Below are 26993 nucleotides of genomic sequence, written 5' to 3'. Positions count from 1 at the left end.
TATTCCTACTAAATCCTGTTAACATCTAAAATACTTGTCATGTTCTGTGGAATTGGATTTGTTCTTTGGGATGTAAAGAAAATGCTGAATTATGTTTCAAAGTGAGTGCAGACACTTGGAGCGCCAGGATCCCATCATGTCTGGAAGTACATCTCTACCACCTTCCCTTATCTGAAGCTGGAGGCAAGTACCTCTCTCTGGAGAAACTATCTTATAATTTATTTTAAAAGAATGATTTATTCTTTGTTTTCACAATGTAATGAAAGAGATTTTAATGAAGGACTAAGAAAAAATATCAGGTAAATGAGATACTTGAATGGCTGATTTTGAAGAGCATATAATCTCTCTCAGTGGAACTTTTTAGCAATTAGTTTTAAAACTTTTATAAATAAGTATTTGTGCCTCCGTCTCCCACTCCCATCGCCACCTCTCTCCATTAAGCAATGACTGGAACTGCCTTTTCCCTGGCACTCTGGGAGGAGCTGGAGCAGGTCACCTTGCAGTCTCCATCAGCTTTACATTCCTACACATCCCTCTGGGATAACTAATAGAGAAATATCTAAAACAGTGTGCAGGAACATGTCATGAATGCAATGAAAACTTGTCTTCCAGGGGTGACATATGCATAAAAAAATTGCCCTGTGTAGACATTGACCAAAACCGGAGTTTTTTCTTCTATTACTGTCTTGTTTCATGTTCTCCATGCTCTGTTTTCCATCACATTCAGAAACTATTTTCAAGTTTTTGATGAAGTTTTTATCCTTTGAAAATAAGAAGGTCGTCTTTCTGCGATTGTGCACTCACCCACGTTCAGTTGTTTTCCTTGTGTTGGAAAACCATGGGTGAATTCTGATACCCTCATCACAGCAGTCTTGACAGTGAATTTATCTGAGATTCCCAGGTGTATTTACCTCCAACTGACCACAGATTCTTGGGAAGTTTTCCAGATTGATTTTGCATCATTTAATTAACCAACCATCCATCAGAGATTGTGATCACCGACATGACTGCAGTAGTGTAGAAATTAGGAAAATTGTCTCCTGAAGTGTATTTGAAAAAAAAAAAGCTTTAAGTTGAAGTTTAATATATGTATAGCTTCAAGTTTAGCTTCAAGTTTCATGGTATAGGTAGTATAGGTGTCCCTCCTACCTCCCTGTATTCTCAACTAAGACTTTATGAAGGAAATAGAACAATTATCTCAACTTTATGAAGGAAATAGAACAATTATCGCCGGATAAAATCATTTAAAACGTTGTGGCACCAGTCAGAGACTTTCAGAATCAGGGATGAAATTTACAGTTACTACTCCATGCACAGAGAGCTGATGACAATTATCCAAACAAAATTTCTCCTTTTGATAAGCACCTATTGGCTATTCTCCCATCTGTTTTTCTCTTACACGGGGCTTATAGGAAAGAAAATAAATCTAAATATCTAACAAGAAAAATCTGCTACTTTGAGAAGAATGATGGAATTGTAAATTGGGGCTAAGGAATAGGGCTGCCAGATAAAAAGCAGGATATTCAGTTAAACACAAATTTCAAGTAAATAATTTAATAAAGTTTTTAGCACAAGGATATCCCTAATGTTTTACTGAATATCCTGTATTTTTATCTGCAGAGACTGGCAATACTGCTAGGGGATTTTGAGGATCCTTTATTTTCCTCCCCTGGTTCTAATGGCCATGAAATGATCTAAAGAAGAATACTCCAGCATGTTGCTTGGGAGGATGACATGTAGTTTGCAGAAAAGGTAAAATGTCTGCTTTCTAACCATTTATATGGAAAAAAACTGGCTGAATAAATAATGCATAGGATGCTTTTGTTAGCATGTGTGCAGTCCCACCAAAGGCATGAGAACGATTTTGAAAGATTAGGAACTCTGACTTGGTATAAAACACTGGCCCTGCTGCCTCTTCCCTCAGTAACCTCAGACACGAAACTTAATCCGAGTTGCAGTTTTGTTGTCTGTAAAAATGGAGATTTTCATCGAAGTACCTGGCAGATGGCTGGCACCCAATAAATCTAGGCTTGGCTTTTTCTTACACGTGGGTGGCACAGGTTGAGACTCCAAGACTGAGGGAAAGGATGTTATTTGCTCCCAAACTCCTTAAATTACCTGGTCTGCTCTTAATTATAGGGATGGAAATAAGCACCTTATCTAAAAAAAAAGTTATGTCTTTGGTAATCAAGGTGTATCTAAATTAAAAAAAAAGTTTCTGAACTTTCGGAAAGTTTATAGACAATGCTGTGTAAATTAACAGTTCATTGTACACTGTATTCTACTATTCTCTAATGGTCTTAATGGGAGGGTGTTTTCTTCCCAAGATGTTTGTTAATACTTGAGGGAATATTCTTCAGGTTCTTTGTGTTCTCTACTGTTTATAGTGGTTTACAGTTACCATATATTTTGCATAAAAAACCAGACATATTGTCTGACAAATAAATGGGTTTTTAGAATTTGTTAATTTACATATGAAGCCAGCTAACATTGTAGAAATTTAATTTCATTATTTATACTTTTAATCGATTGCCTCTATTGAAAAGAAAAAAAATCAGTGACAACTAGACTGTCCCATAACATCACAGTGTGTGGTTATGGCACTCCCAGCCCCTATGTAGTCCTGGGCATTTCATACTTCTTGCTTTTACCTAGAAATCACAGTGTTTTAGAATTAAGAGGGGGTTTCCAGGCTTGATAGGTACAAAATAGACTTCTAGGCCAGTGGAAATCAGAGACCATTTCATGGAATGTTTGCCATCTCAACTCAAAGAGCAATCTAATAGCAATTAGACAGCCACTTTTTTTCTTTTCCCAACATTTTCATCTAAAGATAGTACAAAGAGCACATAGTAAAAGGTCCTTAGGACTGGAGAGCCTGACCTATAAAATCAATGCATAATAGTAAGAGCATAAAAGGAAGAATATTGCCAAGACAAAAAGCCTAGCAAACTTGACGGTTTCCTAATGATGGATCCTAAGTATCTAAAAAGAAGTAAATAAATGGGCGATGGACCATGTGGAAACAAACACTGGGAGAGGAAGGGCTCTAGAGTGTTGTGGCTGTATTGATTGAGTGCAGTCTTAGGAAGAGGGCTGTTGCTTCTCAGAAACAGAAGGACTTTGTCACTGAGATGTTTTCTTTTGAGATTAGCAGTCCCAGTTCTGTCCAGGTTAAAAAAAAAAAAAAATTCAAGTCTAGTCACTCTCCTTTTTAATTTCCAACTACGTCCCAATTATGAATTTGCCTTCCAATACTAGGAAAGAGGCATTCAAGATAGATGTGACATCACCAAGATATTACAGTAGTAGTGAACATTTACACAATTAATCACATTGCTTTAATATGAACCAAAATCTGTTAGATATTCAAAGGGAAAATTGACAAACCTAAAATCATACAGAGAGAATTTAACATAACTTTCTTAGATACTGTTTAAGACAGTAAGGACGTAGAGGATTTGAGGTTTATAAGATTGGCCGTATATGTTTTACCCAAGAAATAGAGAATATATATTATTTTTAAAAATCAATAAGAACTTTACAAAAACTGACATAGCTTAGACCAAAATAATCCTTAACAGTCAAAAAACAAAAATCATACAGGGCACATTCTTGTACTATGATGCAATAACTGTTTTAAATAGTCAAAGGGAAAAAAAGCCCATGAAAATTGAAATTTAGAAAATACCTTTTTCAATGACTCAAGTTAAAGAAAAAAAACTTAAAACTGAAATGAAGAGGATAATTCCCTCAAAATAAACTGTGATGTCCTAGTAATTAAAGCAGGCAAACAGATCCAAAGAGCGAAGTCCAGAAACAAATGCAGATAGATAACAGAATTTAGTATTTGTTAAAGATGGGTTTTTGAGTCAATGCAGGAAGGATGTATGTTTCCAGATGGCTAGCTATTTGGAAAACGAAATAAAGCTGTAGTTCATTTTTTTTCTCTTCTGACATCTTTTTTTAAAATTGTTAATGAAGTATAGTTGATTTACAATATTGTGTTAGTTTCAAGTGTACAGCAAAGTGATTCAGTTTTATATATATGTGTGTACATATATATATTCTTTTTAGATTCTTTTCCATTATAAGATTATTATAAGATACTGATTATAGTTCCCTGTGCTATACAGTAGGTCCTTGTTGTTTATCTATTTTATATGTAGTAGTGTGTATCTGTTAATCCCAAATTCCTAATTATCCCCCCCCCTTTCTCCTTTGGTAACCATAAGTTTGTTTTCTATGTCTGTGAGTCTATTTCTGTTTTATAAATAAGTTCATTTGTATCATCTTTTTTAGATTCCACATATAAGCTATATCATATGATATTTTTATTTCTCTGTGTGAGTTACTTCACTTAGTATGATAAGCTCTAGGTCCATCCATGTTGCTGCAAATGGCTTTATTTCATTATTTTTGTGGCTGAGTGATAGTCCCTTATATATATACATACCACATCTTCTTTATCTATTCCTCTGTCGATGGGCACTTAGGTTGCTTCCATGTCTTGGCTATTGTAAATAGTGCTGTAATGAACATTGGGGCACATGTATCTTTTTGGTTTATAGTTTTCTCTGGATTGTAGTTCCTTTTTACATTCAATGTAAAATTAAAGTTTATCTAGATTTCAAAATTATTTTTAAACTATAAAAACATTAAAAGGAAATTTAGGAGGCATATGTTGTGATATTATAAAGGAGATTACCTTCTTAGTAAACCTACGAATTCCCAAAGTTATAAAGAAAAAGGTTTGATTATATAGAAAGATGAAACTCCAACATGAGGGACTTCCCTGGTGGTGCAGTGGTTAAGAATCTACCTGCCAATTAAGGGGACATGGGTTCGATCCCTGGTCCAGGAAGATCCCACATGCCTCAGAGCAACTAAGCCCATGCACCGTAACTACTGAGCCCGCGCTCTAGAGCCCACAAGGCACAACTACTGAAGACCCACACCCTAGAGTCCGTGTGCCCTAGAGCCCACATGCCGCAACTACTGAGCCCATGTGCTGCAACTGCTGAAGCCCAAGCGCCTAGAGCCTGTGCTCTGCAACAAGAGAAGCCACGGCAATGAGAAGCCTGTGCACCACAATGAAGAATAGTCCCCGCTCGACACAACTAGAGCAAGTCCGTGCGCAGAAACGAAGACCTAACACAGCCAAAAAACCCAACAAAAACAACAAAAAAATAAAACCTCCAGCATGAAAATCAATGGTCTGGGGGAAACTATTGTCTGCAGTGTACAATAGACAATAGGATCTGTTTCAGGATATAGAAGGAGTCCCTATGAATAAATAATTACCTATGGTGAGAGGCTCAGTATACAGATTGAACAGTGAAACCATAAGCAAAAATAGAGCTCTAACCCACAACCTGCAGCAACCAGCCCCTAAAGTCCGTTGGTCCAAAACAACTAAGACCATAAGCAAAAATAGAACTCTAACCCACAACCTGCAGCAACCATCCCCTGTAGCCGTTGGTCCAAAACAACCAAGACTTGATTATTAACTGACAGTTTCCCTAATTTGCCCCCTGTTCCCATCTTCAAACCAACTGGAGAAAGCCAAATATGCACCCCTAGCCAATCATATAGGATGTCCTGCTTCTGGTTAGTCTGCCTGTAGATTCCTCATGCCAACAACCTCCAATCAGGGCATACCTGCAACTTTCCCTTTTTCCGCTGTAAAGCCTTCCCTCTCCTTTCCTTGGCTTTGTGTATCTGCCAAACGCAACTGATGGTGGCTAACTCCCTTGCTATAGCAAGCCCTGAATCAATAGACTTTGATCTCATTTGGGTGGTCTTCATTTATTTCTACCATGGGAACTCTATTCATTAATTGTCTATGTATGTGAATTTATAGAGAAAGCATTATAAAGGCATATTTCTGATTGCACATTTATTGGGGATGGGGAAGGTGGTCTCAGAGATCAAGGGGTTTTCACTTTTTTCCTAAGCATGTCCATATGGTTTTGAACAAGGCCCAGGCCCTTCTGTTGTGTTCCACTCTTCCAGTTCCCCCAGTGATGCCAGTGCTATGGTTCTGGTGCCACTCCAGTGGATCCTATCAGGAATGTAACAAAAATAAAGCTAACCCAAACTGTGGGTTAGGCCATATGGAAAGATCTCAGCGTTTATCTCTCTCGGTGATCCAGTGGTATAATAAGTCCACTGGATAGCATTTAAATGGCTCAGCACACTCACTTCTGCTGTCATGTTACACTCTCTAAAGCAGACAATGTGCTGAGATAGCACCTGTCTTAAAAGCAAGTGACTCAGGAAGGGCTGATCATAACAGAGATGGACTTTTTATTTGGTTGGGTTGGGATGAGTTTGGTATGTTTTCAAAATAGGTCAGATTATAAACCTCACTGGAAGGCAGCAGCCATAACCAAGGGAACAAAAAACATCTGGAGACCCAAGTCCTGCATGACTGTCCCTCAGAATAAAGTTGCAGAGGACTGGAAGCAGTGTAAGGCCCACAGGAGAGAGGGACTCAGGTCTGGGAAGGCTTATGCCCCAAACCACTTCATTTAAGGAATGCAGTGCCTAACAGTACGAATCCACAACCAGTGAGGCTGTTTCACTGGCCGTGTTTTTAAGTAATCGTATGTGTTAGGATTCTCAACGATCTAGAGAGGCCCAGGCTACTTTGGTTTACTGAAAAAAGAAGAAACGCCAAAATAGGGTTTCAGTGTTGTGTCAACATTTTAAGTGTTCCGTCTTGACTGTGTACCTCTGTGACCTCCTGAATAACCCACTTTGGAGGTAATGTTTGCGTAGGAGACCTGGGCCCAAGGCAGAGCACAGAGCTCTTGAAGAGGAGGGTCCATCCAATTAAGATGGGGTGGTACATGTGACTACACTTAGGAGTTATCTCTTTTCCACATTTTGTTCTCACTAGGGTAGATTTTCTCATTTTTAAGGGTGAGTTAACCTTAATTAACTGGTATACTGGTGAAATCAACATTTACATTTTTGTGTGAATTTTGTTTGTTTCATCTCGCAGTGTCTGTGCTTTCTCCCATCCGTTATCCACACATGACATCAGCTTTTAAGCTGCCCATATCCAAACACCCTGGTGTCACCTTCCTAAGGAACCTAGGCAACTGGAATGTTCTCTCTGACTCACCCTTCAATCTTATACTTTAAAAAATTCTGTTAGACTATCATAGCTAAAATTTAAGTTGTTCAACCTTAAGTCTGACATCTTCAAGCAAATTCTATTCAGTTAATATAATTTATTTTGAGAAGTAGAAATGTTAGATAACATATTCTAATTCCAAAGAAATTAACACAGATGTCAGTGACAAAGTAACTAGGAAATGACTATAAATTCTTAGAAGGCAAACTCAAAGTCTTTTGTCTCCCATAGAATCTCAATGAATTTCAGTTAATAATTTATAAAGATGTTTTCCTGTACCAGGACATTGCAGTCTAGTGAATAATAACCAAAACAGATTACAAAATAGTGCAGGAAAGAATTTTTAGGACCTTTCCAAGTAAAGGTGACTTGGAGAAGTTATGGAATCCTTTCCCGAAGCCCAGAGAGTTTTAGTATTCTCTTTATAATGTATTTACAAAATATACAAATATTTAGTGATTTAACTAAAAAATTCGTAAGTCTTGACTCTTGATTTCCCCCTGTAACTCAAGACTATACATAAAAGGAGAAATTTCCTTGAGTTTACTTCTAACTGAAAGTAGAGAGTTTGGGATTATTTTTTTACCTGAGAGATGTTTCTGGTTTACATTAATCCACATTTGTTAGTGGTCAAAGAATGATTTCTCTAAGATAAACATGAACCTCAGTTCTAAAATATGTTCACCCAACTTCCCTCCTGCCCAGACAAGACCCAAATTTACTGCTGGAACTTCTGTGTCAGGGGCTTTTCCAGATCCCGTGTTTTCCAGGGAGAACAAGGCCTTTTCCCTGGGAACAGATCTGAGGACAGTGGGCTCATATTAAATATCATTCATGTTTATATCCTCCACATAACTATCCCCCAAAGAGAGGAGAAATATTAACTTCCAGGCATTAGAGTCATCATCATTTTCATTCCTTTACGAAACAATATGTTTTCAGACTCTACATTCCTGTTTCTTCTCAAATATACAGCAAGTTGGTGTCATGGAAAGAGGAGCATTGTGGGCTGAATTGTATGCCCACAAAATTCATATGTTGACAGCCTCTTCTCTAGTACCTTAGAATGTGACTGTATTTGGAAATAAAGTCTTTAAAGAGGTAATTAATTTAAAATGAGGTCATTAGGGTGGGCTCTAATCCAATATGACTAGAGTCCTTTTAAAGGTTAGGACACACACATGTTACAGAGGAAAGACAATGTGAAGACACAGGGAGAAGACAGCTGTCTGCAAGCCAAGGAGAGGGGCCTCAGAAGATAGCAACCCTGCCAACACCTTGATCTTGAACTTCCAGCCTCTAGAATTAGGAGACAATAAATTTCTGATGTTTAAGCCACCCAGTCTGTGGTGTTTGTTATGGCAGCCCTAGCAAACAAATCCAGAGGATAAGACCTAGATTCATCGCCCAGCTCTGGAAAAGTGACTTAAACCCTGAAAATATCCTCAAAATGGACATAACGTTTTCATTAAAACCTCCGAGCAGTTTTATGGTTTTACATACTGTCTCTACGTGGCTGCCTCTAAATGTCTATCTCCTGCCTTTTCCCCAGATTCATGCTCATAGCCATCTGTACCCCCACATCTCTACCAGGAGGTCTAATGGGCATCTCAGATTTGATATGGCCAAAGCAGAACGCCTGGTATTCCCCACAAAACCTGAATTCTCCTCAGTAAGTGGAAACTCTAACATTCTAGTAGCTCAGGTCAAAATCTTGGAGTTATGCCTGACTCCTCTTTTTCTGATGTCCCACATCAAATCCATCACCAAACCCTGTCAGCTCTACCTTCAAAACATATCCAGGCCCATGAATTGAGAGACAGATTAATGGAATTGAATATAAAGTACAGAAATTGATCAGCTTTCAAACATTATGAACAAAATCAAATGACAAACTCTGAGACAATATTCGCAACATATATCTTAGATAAAGAGCTAATATCCCTAAGAGACAATGAATTATTTTTGAGAGAATAAAAGCGTATAGAAAAAATAGGTGAGAGATCTGAACAGATGATTCACAAAAAGAATCTAAAAATGTCTCTTGAACATATAAAAAGATGTTCCATTTCATAATAAGTAGAGTGCATATTAAAAGTACACTGAGATACCATTTCTTACTCATCAGATGGACAAAAATTCAAAAGCATGACAACACAATCTCTCGGGGAGGCTGTGGAGAAACAGACTGTCTCATATACTGCTGTTCAAAATGTAAAATGATATCATCCCTATGGAGGCAATTTGGCATTAGCTAACAAAATTACACATGGATTTACTGTTGATCCTGCAGTCCCACGTGTAGCAATTTATCCTGAAGATACACGTGGATTGATACAAAAATACATAGGCATAAAGGTTGTTCATTTGCAGTATTACTTGTAAGTGTAAGACATTGGAAACTTCCTAAATGTTCAAGCATAGGACATTAGTTGGATAAACTATTGTATCACACAGTGGAATACTATACAGCTATTTAAAAAGAATAACAAAGATCTCTATGAACTGATGCAGAGTGATTTTCTGGAGATATTATTAAGTGGAAAAAAGCAAAGTACAAAAGAACATATTTAGAATGTCAAAATTTGAATAATAAAGAAGTGAAAATTAGAAAATATGTATCTGTTTTCTTATCATTACAAAACAAACAAAACAAAACATATAAAAATGATAAACCCCGAGAGTGATGAAGTTGGTGGCCAACAGGTAGTGGTAGTGGAGGAGATAGAGGAAGGAGTGATGCTTCTCTGAGGACATAATTTTGTACAGTTTTGATTTTTGAAAGTGTGTTAATATTCTACATATTTGAAAATAAAATTAAATCAATAAGGACGGAAAAGTAAAATTAAAACTGAATGCAAACTGAAACAAATGAATCAAACTGTACGGCAAATGGATACTACAACCACATGGAAGGAAAGGAAGGGAGGGAAGAAAGGAGGGAAGAAGGAAAAGGGTTGCCAGATAGAGCAAGGAAAAAATACAGGACAGCGAGTTAAGTTTGAATTTCAGATAAGCAGAAAATAGTTTTTTAGTATAAGTATGTTCTGTGCACTACATCCCCAGCCACCACCCCTTCCCCTACTTATCTCCATGACTCCCTCTTGCTTTACTCACTTCCTCAGCAGCAGACATGTGGACCTCCCCTTAGACGTGCCAAGCAGCTCCCACGTCAGGGCTTTGCACATGCGTACAGGGCTCTTTTCCCTCATTTATTTAGGATTCTGGTCGGAGGTAATTATAATTGAGAGATCTTGCCTGCCTACCACACTCCTTTTATCTCTTACTTTGATATATTGTTGTTTCCTCTAGCACTTACTGGAAGATACATATATGCCTATAGAAAGTATATGGGGTGTGTGTGTGTGTGTGTGTGTAAGAACATGGCACATAGGAAGTGCTCCATGACTATTTGATGATCAAATAAATGGTATTATTGGGCCAGTTAAATGAGTACAGATGCGAAGTCCCTGACACTGAGCAAATGTTATCTCCCATTTCTTAGTCATTCCTTCTTTGCATATAGGGGTTTCCTTTTAAAACCTAGAACCTAAAAACTAGTCAAGAAATTCAGCAATAACAGTGCAAAGAGAGGGAAGATATTTTGCCTCTAGCTCTTTGTGACTAATCAACTCTGCTTCAAGGACCTTGAGGAGATATTTCTCTTCCAACTATGGCTCTTCCATTTAAAATGGTAATCCCAGGCCTCATTTTGTATTTTCTCCTATGAAAGGATGTGAAGATCACCCACTTAACAAACTCTTCGGTTGATGCAAAATGCATGTAGAAACAGCAACTAAGGCAATATAAAAGTGAAGATGAATTGAAGTTATTTATATTCAGTAAAAATGTGTTGGAGGAGTAAAGTAAGAAAAATGTGTCTATCCAGCAAAAGTGCTTTATACATGGTTAAGAAATACCCATGGAGAACTTCCCTGGTGGCTCAGTGGCTAAGAATCTGCCTGCCAGTGCAGGGGACACAGGTTTGAACCCTGGTCTGGGACAATCCCACGTGCCACGGAGCGGCTAAGCCCATGCACCACAACTACTGAGCCTGCGCTCTAGAGCCCATGAGCCACAATGACTGAGCCTGCGTGCCACAACTACTGAAGCCAGCGTGCCTAGAGCCCATGCTCTGCAACAAGAGAAGCCACCGCAATGAGAAGCCTGCGCACCGCAACGAAGAGTAGCCCCCACTTGCCACAACTAGAGAAAGCCCACGCAAAGCAACAAAGACCCAACACAGCCATAAATAGATAAATAAATAAATAAATAAATTTTTAAAAAATTAAAAAAAAAAAGAAGTACCCATGGACCACCAGCCACCAACTATGGTTACAACTTCTCTCTTCCCAGAAGTGGCCAGGCCAGGCAACAGGCAGGATGATGAGGATGTGCCTAGGGTACTTCCACAACAGAAGCACCACAGGGTCTGAGGAAAAACTGGAAACAGTTATATATGTTCAAGACATAAAAGTGATGACCAAATGGAAAAATAAGAATTTGATTGGTTTATTATTCCTGCTTTACAGTTTAGTCTTGTTTCAAGTTTGAATTATGGTGTAGAGAAACATCTTAATCTTTTCTGGACTTTGACTTCTCAAGGTGGTCATTTGGCCCTTTTCTAGAGGACCATTCAGCTCATCTGAAAAAGGGAAGTCCATCCTCCACCGGGCAAGACCTTACCTTTCCTAGTAATACCTTCTCCTCTGACCCAGTAGAGCACCTTTAGAGCATCTGGAAGCTTCTGCCAGCTGGAGATAATCTTGATATTATTCCAAAATAAAAACACTCAACCCTTGTAACTCCATTTTTGTGGGGAAGGGGGTTACAGATGATCAAGAAAAAGGGCTAGCATTTGATCCCTTTAGATACAGGTATTTATCTTGTGTTGACACCCTTGATGAGATTCTCTATGTGCTGAAATGTGACCACAGGTGTGTAAGAGGTACACAGACTGTCGATTGTATCGACAAGGTAGGGCTGAACCATGTCTACAGCTTTTTATAAAATCTTATTTATCTTGATAGTCTGGGATACTCAATATCTTTGTTCCAAAAGTCACTATATACCTTAACAAAAACAAGTTCCACAAAAATGTGGACCATAATCTTCATGATTCAAGAATTTAACTTTTTTAATCTTTTTATGATGGAAAATGTCAGGCAATTAATTTGGATTGCCTGTGATCATGTTTTCTCTTTTTAACTCAAAATAAAATAGGTTTTTATATCATTTAATAACAGTTTTTTTCATATTGCTGGGTATGAAACCAATTTAGAGGGTCATAACAAGTAGTTTCTTAATGAAACAGAATAAAATAGAAAATAGAGTGCCACTACAAGAAGGGAAATTATTTTTCGTAAAACTTTTGTTTCAAGAATATGTTAAGCGTGTGTATCTATAGTATGTATATGTTTTAGGCTACACTATAAAATGCACTTCTTACTGTGGAGCACAGTAAAAAAAAATGTGAAAGCCATGGATTTAATATTTTCACTTTCATAAGCAATTAACAGACACCCACAGTAACAAATAAAATCTAATTCATAGATTAACTGAAAAAGAAACACCACTACCTATGTGAACTAACTTATAGATAAACATTCAAAAATATTCATGCTTCTCTAGAAAAATAGGTACTTTAGTAAAAAGAAAATAGGTTTATGACTTCCTGAAAGTCAAATCCCTAACTTGCCTTACGTGCTGAAGGGTAAAAAAAAAAAAATCTTATTCACCTTAAATAACCTTTAAAGTAGGATTTATGATGACTGGGTTTTGTTGGCATTTTGATGACTAATTTGAACATTTTTTATTAAAATGAAGTGCAGACAGATTTATTGGGATTTAAAAATCTTAAAAGAGGCTTTTATAGGACTTATTTCATTATGAGAAAAACTGTGGTAAACCCTCAGTGGGAGGAATGACATCTTTGGCATCTTAATGGGTGATGTCAAACATGGGCACTTGACAGATGCTGCTCTGGTCTCTACCCTTGCTCTGGAACTTTTCAGCAGCTGCCTGTGTTGTGATGCATAGATAGTCAGGCTGTGAAGGTCCACACCAGTAGAATAAGATTCCAGTTTGGCGTCTGCTCCAGGAATGAATGAAAAACCTAGAAAGTTGCACATAAAGATTTGCCCGTGAGATATTTTGGGGCAGAGATTGCTGACGGTATTTCTTGAGACCCACTGAGATGACCCTCAGACTTCTGAAACCACCTTGTGTATTGGGAGTCGATCTGGGATGTAGTGCATGGACTGCGACAATTCATCTCATTTTGCCCTCTGCCAACTAGTCTGTCATTAATTGCTATTTGCCAGCATTTTTGGAGCTCATTTGTCCCTATCTCACTCCAAGGTACCCTTTTATTGAAAGCTCCCCTGTTTGGGAATAGAAAATCAGCACAGAACGTGGTACCTGGGTAATAACAGAACAGTTGACAGAAGTATCTGCATCTTTTATTTTCTTATTTTATTTTATTTTTTATTTTTTTTACATCTTTATTGGAGTATAATTGCTTTACAATGGTGTGTTAGTTTCTGCTTTATAACAAAGTGAATCAGTTATACATATACATATGTTCCCATATCTCTTCCCTCTTGCGTCTCCCTCCCTCCCACCCTCCCTATCCCACCCCTCTAGGTGGTCACAAAGCACCGAGCTGATCTCCCTGTGCTATGCGGCTGCTTCCCACTAGCTATCTATTTTACATTTGGTAGTATATATATGTCCATGCCACTCTCTCACTTTGTCACAGCTTACCCTTCCCCCTCCCCATATCCTCAAGTCCATTCTCTAGTAGGTCTGTGTCTTTATTTCTGTCTTACCCCTAGGTTCTTCATGACATTTTTTTTTTCTTAAATTCCATATATATGTGTTAGCATATGGTATTTGTCTTTCTCTTTCTGACTTACTTCACTCTGTATGACAGACTCTAGGTCCATCCACCTCATTACAAATAGCTCAATTTCGTTTCTTTTTATGGCTGAGTAATATTCCATTGTATATATGTGCCACATCTTCTTTATCCATTCACCCGATGATGGACACTTAGGTTGTTTCCGTCTCCTGACTATTGTAAATAGAGCTGCAATAAACATTTTGGTACATGACTCTTTTCGAATTATGGTTTTCTCAGGGTATATGCCCAGTAGTGGGATTGCTGGGTCATATGGTAGTTCTATTTGTAGTTTTTTAAGGAACCTCCATACTGTTCTCCATAGTGGCTGAACCAATTCACATTCCCACCAGCAGTGCAAGAGTGTTCCCTTTTCTCCACACCCTCTCCAGCATTTATTGTTTCTAGATTTTTTGATGATGGCCATTCTGACTGGTGTGAGATGATATCTCATTGTAGTTTTGATTTGCATTTCTCTAATGATTAATGATGTTGAGCATTCTTTCATGTGTTTGTTGGCACTCTGTATATCTTCTTTGGAGAAATGTCTATTTAGGTCTTCTGCCCATTTTTGGATTGGGTTGTTTGTTTTTTTGTTATTGAGCTGCATGAGTTGCTTATAAATTTTGGAGATTAATCCTTTGTCAGTTGCTTCATTTGCAAATATTTTCTCCCATTCTGAGGGTTGTCTTTTGGTCTTGTTTATGGTTTCCTTTGCTATGCAAAAGCTTTGAAGTTTCATTAGGTCCCATTTGTTTATTTTTGTTTTTATTTCCATTTCTCTAGGAGGTGGGTCAAAAAGGAAGAAGTATCTGCATCTTGATTTAATGCTTTTGGACAAAGTCTTAGTGTAAAAATTAATCTAGTCCATCGATAAGAATATTTGAAACTCATTGACCAGCCTCTAGAAAACTTGACAAGTCATTTTCAAAATGGCCCAGACTATAAATGGATAATGGAAAACGTTGTTTTTGCTGAAAAGAACTCCAAAAAAGTAAAGCACTCCTAAAATTTATTTCGCAGCATCTACATATTCCTGCTCTCATTCTTTCTTGCAAACAGTGCTATAAGTTTAAAAGCTAAGTTCCTAAGCCTAAAGTTCATAATTAAATGTTTACCAGAGAGGCCCCTGTGAGACAAGGTGGTATAAATATTAGAATTATAACAGTGCTTGCAGTTTAAACTTTTACACTACCCTTTCATAAGTTTCTCCTCAGATATGAGAATAGGACCTGCTAACTCTAAGGCATCCTGGTGTTCTAATGTTTAAAAGACAGCTCGGCTAGAACAATGTTGAGGACTGTAGAGCATTTGTTTACTAGGGTGTACAGACTAATGGCCCCCCAAAGATGTTCTTCGCATCCTAATCTCCAGAACCTGTGAATATGTAACCTTACATAGCAAAATGGACTTTTCACGTGTGATTAAGTTAAGGACCTTGAGACGGGAAGATTATCCTGACTAGCTGGGTAAGCCAGATAACCACAAGGGTCCTCACAAAAGGGATGCAGAGGGTGTCAAAGTCAGAGGTAGAAGGTGTAAGGACCAAAGCAGGAGTCAGAGGAGAGAAATGTTACCCAGCTGGCTCTGAAGACAGAGGAAGAGGCCATGAGCCACAGAATGCTGGCAGCCTTTAAAAGCTGAAAAAGGTGAGGAAATGGATTCTCCCTTTAAATCCTCCACAGGGGAACAGCCTGGCCAACACCTTGAGCTTAGCCCAGTGGGACTGACTTCTGACTTCTGACCTACTAAGAGTAAGAGAATAAATCTGTGTTGTTTTCGTCACCAGGTTTGTGGTACTTCTTACAGCAGCAACAGGAAACTAATACATTTACCAAGCTCAAAAAAAAATAATACAAGAAAATAGAGAGGGGGAGCCCCTTGTACCACATTTACTTTGGAGTAAGTGTGTTTATTCTTACAACAGATACAGGGTCCTCCCACACATCCCACCCAAAACAGGCCTTAGCCTGAGCACCTTTTCATCAGTCGCTGCTCATTTAACAGCAGGAAATGGAGGATGAAAAATTTGCTTACTCACCCAAAAAATCTGAAAAATTCCACGATGGAAAATTTTTCTGATGTAACCTCTCAGAAATAGTGCAATTTTAGAGAGGTAAGAATACATAACAAACTGGATAAGTAGAGATATTACACTTACTAGAACATATTTAAACTACTGCAGTTTTATAAATAAATCTGTCTTCCATGAATGCTATATTAATTTCTAGGATTTCTCTGATTCATCTTTGCTTACCTTGGTTTATACAGAAGTTTCTAAAACAAGAAAAAGAGGGATGGATTCATTTCCCTTCTCTTTCTTGTATCTCTATAATATTACCAGGTTATTTTCCATATTGGATGTATATTTTACTATTTACTTTGGATGGAATCAGGTGATTTGTTTGAAGTCCAAATAGACTACATTTCAACAAATAAGGTAATTTAGCTATTTTAAATCAACACTTGGTAAAATATTTTTCTGCATTATTAAAACTTCAGGAATAATTCCATGCTGTCAAAGACATTTTTCTCCAAATTATTTCTTCCTTCTTATTTTAGAATGTATCACTAAATAAAGGATTCCTTTTTAGTATCTTATCCATTTATATTATATAAGTGGTTCTTCAAACCAGGAAGGGTAAAATATAACTGCCACTGGTTTTGATCATCTATTAATATTGAACTTGCACATCACACACACACGGAAAAAAAAACATATTAAGGAGAAAAGGGAATGTCAAATTCTCTAGGGTTTGATGTTTCTGTAATAATCTCAGTGGAGCCATGTTTCTTCTCAGTAAAGGTGCCTACAAAGCATAAAGAGAAATCCTCCAAAGTCAAATTTGCATAAGATTTGAAATATGAAAGTCTGAATGGTAGAATTCAAGAGCTTGCAGGAAAACCTAGGAGGTTATTAGTTTATCTTATCCTAGCTATCAGTTTCTCTTTAGCAAGTAAGAGTTGACCCCAGTGTAAAATACAGCCTGAAGTACAGAAAGTTCACACAAGAAAGAATTCACCCGAAAAACTTGCAAATAATAAAGGGCCATGCAGCAAGCTGGCAGCGAAATGAGAAACAACCTCTCAGAGAAAGGTCAAGAGATCATGAGGAGTGAAAAAATTTCCGGGGAACTGTCACTTTCTGAAAAGGAAAATGACAAAAGTGACAAATTTCAGAGAGTCTGAGGAGAGCAAAGGACAGAGGTTGAAAAATATAGAGTAGAACTGCCTGCCTTCTTTCTTTGAGAGACCATTCAAGGACATTTCCCCAGAATCCCTTAGGGGTTCTTCTTTAAAAAAATGGTGAAACCCTTGACCCTCATCACTGCTGACCAGAAGAGGTACCTGAGAAGACAGAGATCTGCATTCCCTGAGCTGACAGCCATGGCCCCTGCTTTATTATCCAAGCTCCTTGAGGAATTTTTCCCTTCAATATTAAAAATAAAAATGCATAGAAGTATCATACCAACCTGCCTTATAATGACCTCCTGAGTAATAACAACCAAGCTCAAATTCACACACTCAGCACACACACACACACACACACACACACAGAGTGTTGAGTTCTTAAGCCATTTCCCAGTTGGCAGGGAACACTTTTCCTCCTCTTTCTTTCCCATCCTTTTGTTTTGTCCCTTTCCATTTTTTCTCTCCCTTCAGCTAGTTTTAAAGGTAGTAGTGGGAGCATTCAAAGCATTTTTTTTAAGACATCTTTATTAGAGGATGATTGCTTCACAGTGCTGTGCTAGTTTCTGTTGTACAACAAAGTGAATCAACCATATGCATACATACATCCCCATATCTCCTCCCTCTTGCGTCTCCCTCCCACCCTCCCTATCCCACCGCTCTAGGTGGTCACAGAGCACAGAGCTGATCTCCCTGTGCTATGCGGCTGCTTCCCACTAGCTATCTACTTTACATTTGGTAGTGTGTATGTGTCGATGCTACTCTTTGCACCTGTGATAATATTCAGCAGTTTAAAATGTTCTCAAGCCTTACCCTTTATTGTGTTTTCGCATTTTGAGACACAATACACCAACTCCAGTCAGAGCTCCTGACTTGAGGCCAAACGGAGACTGAACTGAGAATAGTTCTGAAGGTTTTCCCAGCCAGTTCCTCTAGCTTCAGAGAGATAAAGAGTTGAAAATCTTCTTCCTAGAGAGTAATGTATGTAATATTTGTCCAACAATGAAAATTCTTTGCTTTTAATATCTCCAAATTTAGGACATAGTTTAAAACATACAGTTATCCATCCTTTAACTACTTTAAGATAACATTGTATCTTTGAGGTTTTAATCATTTCTTTTGCAAGTTATTTTTAGACATGTTCATTTTTTGGTGGAAGCACCAAAATACAATGGCATTCTGCAACAGCAGTATTCCATCAAGTGCTTTTATCTATAAGGCGTGAAAACAACATTGATTACACTGCCACGCACTGCGAAAATGCTCTGCATCATGAAAGGATTGGAACCTCATTTATTATCATCCAAATTGTACACTTGATAGCAACACGTTGTAAACTGAACAGCCTTTCCTATCCAGACCAAAAGATATTATAATAAAACAATTGAGACATTGTGAAAAGCATGATTTGGTGGATTCCAAGCCTAAAAGAAATCTTATTGTTCCCCCATGACAAACGCTGATTGTGTGGCTGCTTCAATAGGTTTGTCCAGCAGGGTTCGGTAATAATCCTGGTCACTTAGAACGGCACTGAGAGGTCAGATGAAATGACAGAGATGCAAAAAGTGTCTGAATCCCATCACCAAAGAGCAAAACTCTGAGGCCTGATGACAGGGTTTTGGTTTTCACATTACATCACACAGAGGTGTTTGTGTTTTCCTCTTGGGAAACATCAAATAAACATCAAAGCAACAAACCTATTAGCATTGATCAAACGGATCCAAAAGTCTATCCTAATTAGAACTAACATAATTTTCCTGATAACAAAGTTTATGTGAGTTTTGGAACTGAATGTGAGGTCCAGATTCCCATGGTGGGGACCACATGTCTTTGGCCAAGTAAAAATATGGGAGCCGATAGTGTCTCTAAATATTGGTCTAAAACTGAGGTTCCAAGTGTTGAAAACATGAGTGCTGATCTCATGATGTCCTAACACCGCCACAAAAACGGGGATTGACTATTGAGCTCTATGCATTACAAAAGGTAAACATTTATGTTGATAATGAATGAAAACTAATGTAGAATGCATTTATTCATTTAGCTGGCTTTTGTGACCCAGGAATAACTTTGTTTAGCTAGTGTCTCTGTACGCTCATATATAGTATTTAACAGAAGACAGTTACACGGGATTTGATGTCTGTCTACGTCTGGTTCCTTACAACTGATGGACTATTCTGGGCTGAACTTACACACTTCAAGTGTTTTATTGCTAATGCAGATCCATAATACTTGAATAATTGAATTTATATGCATATATATAGAATTTTAGAAATCAAAGGATTTGAATTATACCATTATTTTTAAACTTTTTTGGTTGGATTTATTACCATCAGAAAATATTAGCTTTACTGCCTTTTGTATTTTCAAAAACTGTCCCATCCTGTGTTCTCACAGATCTTGTCATTCCCTGTCGAGAGGTGGGATCCCTGTCTCTTCCCCTTGAGACTAGGTGGGCCCCTGACAAATCCAGTGGGGAAGACCCGGTGCCACATGATTTCTAAGGCTAAGTCAGAAGACGCCATGCGGCGTCTTCCAGACTCTCTTGCGACGCTCACTTGCGGAGCCCTAAGCCTCCAAGTCAGTGAGAAGTGCCAGGTGGCCATGCTGTGAGGAAGGCCAAACGAGGCCAAAGACAAAGAGACCACAAGGGGAGGCCCCAGGATAGCAGGAAGAGAGAGAGGTGCCCGGCCAGCCCCACTGCTTCAGCCACCACCTGACTGCATTCACACAAAACACCTCAAGCAGAGCACCCACTCCCAGCCCAGCCACTTGGGCATTTCTGACCCACAGAAACCAGGAGCAATACTAAATGACGTCTGTTGTTTTAAGCCAGCAAGTTTGGGAGTAATGTGTTATAGACACGGTATTAGATCACAGGAAAAAAAACTTCTCTAATTAAGGGACCTCTTCAATAAAGGACCTTGCAGTGGATCTGTATGTATCGTCCAGACTCTCCCTCCATCTCTCTCCATCCCAGAACCAAGGAACTCATTCCCCCAGATGAGAGGAATGTTGGCCCTGAGGGCTCACAGCTGCGCCCCTTTCCAGGCATTACCCTCAGCCAAAGGAAGCTGACTCACCCACGGTATGCCCCTCCCCGAGGACAGCCCACATCTAATAGCGATTAATGTGGGATACTGAGACCTTGCCTCCTTTGCCTCAATTCAGGCAACACAGAAGGATCCTCACAGCTCCAGAGGTCCTGTGGGACAGGCTAAGGCCTTGGTTGCAACAGTAGCAGCTCAACTTCTTCCTCTGGTCAGTCGCTTCCCTCACTCCCTTATAGGTATTATTCCCGAGTGTCTACATCAATAAATTACTACACACAAATCTCCATTTGAAGGACAGTTTCAGGATAGCCTGAACAGGCCTCAAAGGTTAATTACCATTGGAAAGGAAGGTGAAGTCAGGCTCTGAAGTATACAGTTCCCTCGTTTTCGAGTAGACAGCAATAATAATTAGAGATACGTTGACCCTCATGATGACATGAACGAAGTTTCTAATCAATTGATTATTACCTGTAGACTGAGATGGTCTCCCTGATAGTCTTTAAGGCATCCTTTGCTCATTCTGACACTTGCTGGACATAATCTAATTTGCCTGACCAAAATCAAGCTGGCCTCTGGCAGTTTTAACTATACAATGTTTCAGAAGAGAGTGTGTTAAAAATAAAGCCTTTATATTATGAATCATTCCATTAGCAGTGAAACACTTGAAACAAGACCACAACTCATTCTTAAATCTTGGTCCTGGACATGTGGCAGAACTTAATTAAATATATGCTTTAAGAAAGAAAACCTTTTACAGCAAAGCCTATGAGATTTGAAGGTGCCTAGTTCCATTTTTCCTGGAAGAAAATGTTTTATTTTCTTTTTTGTTGCTTCATCTCTTATTTTATCTACGTGTCATCTTCGAGAAGTGATTCATTATTTCACAAAGACTGTGAAAAGAAAGACTGAGTTCAGAGATCATTGCCAGAGGCTGATGGCATGCGGACAGCTCAGTGATTTAAACCGCAGGACATTTTTCTTTTTCAAACCAGAGCCGATCTTCTACTTCAGGCATTTTATAATTAATTCATGAAGACAAGCTTCAAACTTGTTTTCTCACTTGTCTATCTTGTGTTTGCAGGTTCTTCCCTATCTTTACATGAGGACAGCTCCCAGCAGGAACTACTGATTTCTCAAATTTTTCAAAGTTCTCTTGAGGCCATTACATCAGCTCTGAAGACAGTCAGAATGGACACATACATTTATTGTCTTCTCAAGAATCTGTGCAGTGACATGTGGAATTTTTCTGTACTGCTTCACCAGCAGCAAAACAAAATAAGGTACCATTCTTTTCTCTTTTTTTTTGAAGTATAGTTGATCTACAATGTTGTGCTAATTTCTGCTGTACAGCAAAGTGACTCAGTTTTACACATATATACATTCTTTTTTAATATTCTTTTCCATTATGGTTTATCCCAGGAGATTGGATATGGTTCCCTGTGCTATACAGTAGGACCTTTTTGTTTATCCATCCTAAAATGTAATAGTTGGCATCTACTAACCTCAACCTCCCACTCCAACCCTCACCCAACTCCCTCCCCCATGGCAACCACAAGTCTGATCTCTTATGGTTGTGAGTCAGTTTCTGTTTTGTAGATAGGTTCATTTGTGCCATATTTTAGATTCCACATATAAGTGATATCATATAGCATTTGTCTTTCTCTTTCTGACTTTCTTCACTTAATCTCTAGGTCTATCCATATTGATGCAAATGGCATTATTTTGTTCTCTTTTATGGCTGCATAGTATTCCATTGTATGTATGTACCACATCTTCTTTATCCATTCATCTGTTGATGGACATTTAGGTTGCTTCCACGACCTGGCTATTGTAAATAGTGCTGCAATGAACACTGGGGTGCATGCATCTTTTTGAATTATAGTTTTGTCTAAGTATATGCCCAGGAGTGGGATTGCTGGATCATATGATAGCTCTATTTTTAGTTTTTTGAGGAACTTCCATACTGTTTTCCATAGTGGCTACACCAATTTACATTCCCACCAATAGTGTAGGAGGGTTTCCTTTTCTCCACACCCTCTCCAGCATTTGTTATTTGTAGACATTTTAATGATGGCCATTCTGACTGGTGTGAGGTAGTAAGGTACCATTCTTTTTAATATTCTAACTAAGTTACTCTCATCCCTCAATCCACCCATGGAGGAAAATATCTCTTCCATCTCTGGGGCCCTCCTTCCTAAAAGAAGTTCCAAAGCTCAGAGGTGTTTATTCAGTCCAATGGGTCCACTTTACTCTTTCAGATGAGTAAATGGAATACCCACCTTGGTCAGAGTCTTAGTCTTTTCAGGTTACTGTAACAAAAATACCATAGACTATTAGGCTTAAACAACAAACATTTACTTCTCGTGGTTCAGGAGGCTGGGAAGTCCAATATCAAGGTTCTGGCATATGTGGTGTCTGGTGAAAGCCTGCTTCCTGGTTCATAGAGGGCCTTCTTCTCGCTGTGTTCTTATATGATGGAAGGGTTGAAGGAGCTCTCTGGAGTTTTTTTTAATACTTTTTTAAAAAAATTATTTTTTTGGCTGCGTTGAGTCTTTGTTGCTATGCACAGGCTTTCTCTAGTTGCGGCGAGCAGGGGCTACTCTTCGTTGCAGTGCGCGGGCTTCTCATTGCAGTGTCTTCTCTTGTTGCGGAGCATAGGCTCTAGGCATGCAGGCTTCAGTAGTTGCAGCATGCAGCTCAGTAGTTGCAGCATGCAGGGCCTAGAACACTCAGGCTCAATAGTTGTGGTGCGTGGGCTCTAGGGCGCGTGGGCTTCAGTAGTTGTGGTTTGCGGGCTCACAGCACAGGCTTATTAGTTGTGGTGCACAGGCTTAGTTGCTCTGCAGCATGTGGGATCTTCCCGGACCAGGGCTCGAACCCGTGTCCCCTGCATTGGCAGGTGGATTCTTAACCACTGCGCCACCAGGGAAGTCCCTGGAATCTTTTTTATAAGGGCACTAATCCCATCCATGAGGGTTCCATCCTCATCACCTAATCACTTCCCAAAGACCCCCACCTCCAAATACTATCACGTTGGGTATTAGAATTTCAACATATGAATTTGGGGGAGATACAAGTATTCAGTCTACAACAGTCCAGCAAGTAGTTGGTGATCTTCAGCTGCAGAGGTTGTTATTGCCAATGTGCCAGTGCAGCCCTTGCCTACTGAAGAGACCACAGCACATCTGCCAGTGCTAACCTCATAGGAGTTTCTCCCCATTCAGGGGAGAGAAGCATTGGTGTCTTGTTCAGCTAAGGTTGCTCTCAGCCCTATAGCTCTCTAGAGACACAGGTCCCTGCCCTACACAAAAACCTAGTCACCATCCCAAGACCACTATTCCATGATGCTAAAGTAGCTGGACCAGAGGTATACAGTCATCTAACACATGTTCTGCCCAGAATTGTATCCCCCTATGCAAACACCACTTACTACCATGTCTCAGTTAGTCCACTCTCCTTGGAAAATGAGTCCCCTGTGCTGCTTTACTAGAAACATAGGTATAGGTCGGGATCCACAGACCAGTGGTGCTGCTAATATAGTCCAGCCACCTCAAAGAGAAGGAAAGGTCAGTAATTTCCTCACCTAGCATGCTTCTCAGTCAGCACTCTGACTGTCTCATCCCCATGGCCCACCATCAACGATCAAAATATAGACCCACTATCCTAATACACGTATGCTTGATTTCCCATAACACAACAACCTGGGGTAGCAAGAGTCTTAAAACAGTACAATTACATAGTATTTCTCTGATCCAGCTCCACTAGGTCTGAGGAAACTCTCAGAATACAGCTGGATACTTCTGGGAATTCTCAGAGGCAGCCTGCACAAGCCGCCTGAAGTATTTCTTTCAGTGTTCACAGATTTCACTTCTCACAGTCTTCACAGCTATCATTGCTGCTCACCGGGGAGCTGTCTCTTGTCATGGCTGACTTCCAACTGCAATCTGTTGTCTGTCATTGTGGACCATGCTCACGAGAAGCACGGCACTGTGGGCAGGCACCAGAGTGCTGCCACTGAGGCTCCTACGTGGCCAGGGCACTAAGGTACGGCAAGACCACTGGCAGTTGCCAGCAAAGCCACATCAGGGCAGGCGCTGTGCCCGCTAAGGCAGCTGTCTTCCATCAACGCCGACTCTGAAGGCCTGGATGGCTGGCACCTCGTCTCGAGGTCTTTAGCTTTTGCCCCATCTCACTTTAGCCCCCTCCCTTGGACACAGGGCAACACAGTTGCTCTGGGGACAATTACAGTTCCACCCTGTGCTTCCCCAGAACTCACTTTGTGCAATGCCTGCAGCATGACTCACTGCTTTCAGGGCACCATCTTGCCTAGCGGGTACCCTGGTCAGACACGGAAGCAGAGCCTGGCAGCCCATCCGCTGTTGTGCAGACATGTTCGCGCACGCCTGGACCTCAAGGTGAGTGCAGGTCAGCCTCCCCCTGTAGCTCCTGCCTGCAGCGTGAGGTCACAGGTACTTTCTGGATTAGAGATGACTGAGGACTGTGGGCTCAGAACCTCTGGGGAGAGGGGCCACAGCTCGGTTATAATATTTTTATTTCTCCTCGGTTTCATCACCGAATATCCCTTTGACTATCCTTTAAAACCTACGTTGTCTAGCAAGGCAGAATAACCTTGTGTTTGGCGGTGAAGAGAGCCACCCTCTGAGAGAAGACATCTGTTTTGTGGTAGCTTCCTCCACAGACCCAGGGATTTAGAGCCCTGCGAGTTTCTCTGAGGAAAATAATTCAACTGTCTAAAATCCATAAAAGGGAAACTGTCAGCTCTATTCCTAAGGAGTCAATTAATTAAAGTTAGGTTCCCACAAACACTTGCCAGCCCCAGATTAAAGGATGTGGACAGGAATTAGGCTGTGGCCTCCTGACGCTGGTTGAGTACCTGGCAGATTTGTGGAAAGTAGCTTGTGTGCTGATCTGACAGAAATGAGTATTAACTCACGAGGAAGGAAAGATAAAGAGTTCAAGGACAACCTCGAGCATTTAAATTTGGGAACTTTTCATCTTTTTGCGCCCTCTGCTCCTCTTTGCAAAGTTTTCATCGTTTTTTCACCCACACTTGTATTTATCACCGTCTTCTCATGGGGGTATGTCTGAGATGAATCACTACTTTGAAGTCTGTCTGGCTTGGGGTTTGAGAAGTCACCTCTCTTGAGTAACATACCTTCCTCTCAGATTAACAAAGACCAGTGTGTTTCTGTTGCAAAGTTTCGAGCTTAGAGCTGGGCACAGAGGCATACAGAGCAGGCACCAGTCAGTGGCTGTAAGAGTCGGATGCCCACGTGACAAAAAAGGTCACGGGGGAGCCCCAGCCTGCTGGGGGGTGCCTCATGTGGTCCCTCCAACCCTCAACCTTTCCCATCAGGTTGGCACAAGTGTGAAAGTTCAGGGTCTGAGATCTCTTCTCTGCTTTCTGCCTTCCAAATTTCTCTTTTAAAAGGTAATCTCCAGTCTAAGCAATGATCTTTTATTTCTACCTTAGTAGAGATTCATTTATGAGGTTACTTTCCCACATAAGTGGAGGAAACGGGGCACAGAGCAGGAAAGTTTAAGGAAGCTGGCCTTCCATAGAGGGGTTTTAGGAATTAAAAAAGAGGAACATGGCCAGGTGAACTGGAAAGAAGGAGGCAAACAAATGGAATATCCATTATGCACACAACAGCCCAGTTAAGTAGGTATTAATCCCCCCCATAGTAGGTACATGTTATTTTTGGATTTTTAAAGCTGAAAAAGTTGAAGTACAGAGAAGTTAATAATTTGTCCCTTTACTGACTCTGGAGCCCAGATGCCGAGTTAGGATGACCTGATACCTCTGCCATGGTACTTCCCCAGAATCCAATGCATCACTTAAATCATTTTCCCAGGGAAGCTGCAGCGGTAGAGGGCCCGCCACCGCTTGGTCTGCAGAGAGATGGGTTTAGAGCTCCCTCTACTGAGGCCTGGAACTGCCCCTGCTTCTTAACCTGCTGGTTGAGATGTACTCAGAGTTTAGTTGGATATGTCTTAAATCAGATCCCTGTAATAATAATTAAAGATAACTAGAATAATAATGCTACTGTTTATGGAGGGCTTGTGCTGTTCTAAGCACTTTACAGACACTGTCTCAGAGAGGACGCCAGTAGAGCAAATACCGTCTCTGGTCATCAGCATTTGACCTTTTCCTTGGAACCCAAAAGCCACATAATCTCAATGTGTGTTCAAGTCAGGAAAGCAGCTAATTAATTGATTTAAAAACCAGTTTCATTTTATTTTTCTCTGCCTGGTAAATGCCCTCATCTGTTCTCTCCTGACCCTGAAATGAAATCTTAGGGATGTCTCTGGTTTCTGATGACGCTCAGATGAGAAAAGTTCTCTGGTCACCTTTAAGCATTATCCCGTCCACTCTGGTGACAATTACAGTGTTCAGTCTGTTCTGGTAGAGTAACAAAACTCCAAACTCATTTAAAGCTAAAACTTGTCCTTTCCCCATCACTCCATCCAGGTCCTCTCCCCGCTGGAGTTCTGCCATGCGGAAGGGGAGAAGCAAACCACTGGCCTCTAACCTCCTGTCATCTCTCCTCCCCCACCAGTTTCTATTTCTGACCCTCCCTGTGACTAGGCCCAGGGGTAGGGTTTAGGGAGAGAAGGCGCAGATTAAATTGATGCCAGTGCCCTTTGGGCATGGGGGATATCTGAGATTGGCTTTTATTTGTGTGAA

The sequence above is a fragment of the Grampus griseus genome, assembly GCF_964374135.1.
Source record: "Grampus griseus genome assembly, chromosome: 3".
In the NCBI taxonomy this organism is placed as follows: domain Eukaryota; kingdom Metazoa; phylum Chordata; class Mammalia; order Artiodactyla; family Delphinidae; genus Grampus; species Grampus griseus.
Note: the sequence above shows the minus strand (reverse complement) of the source record.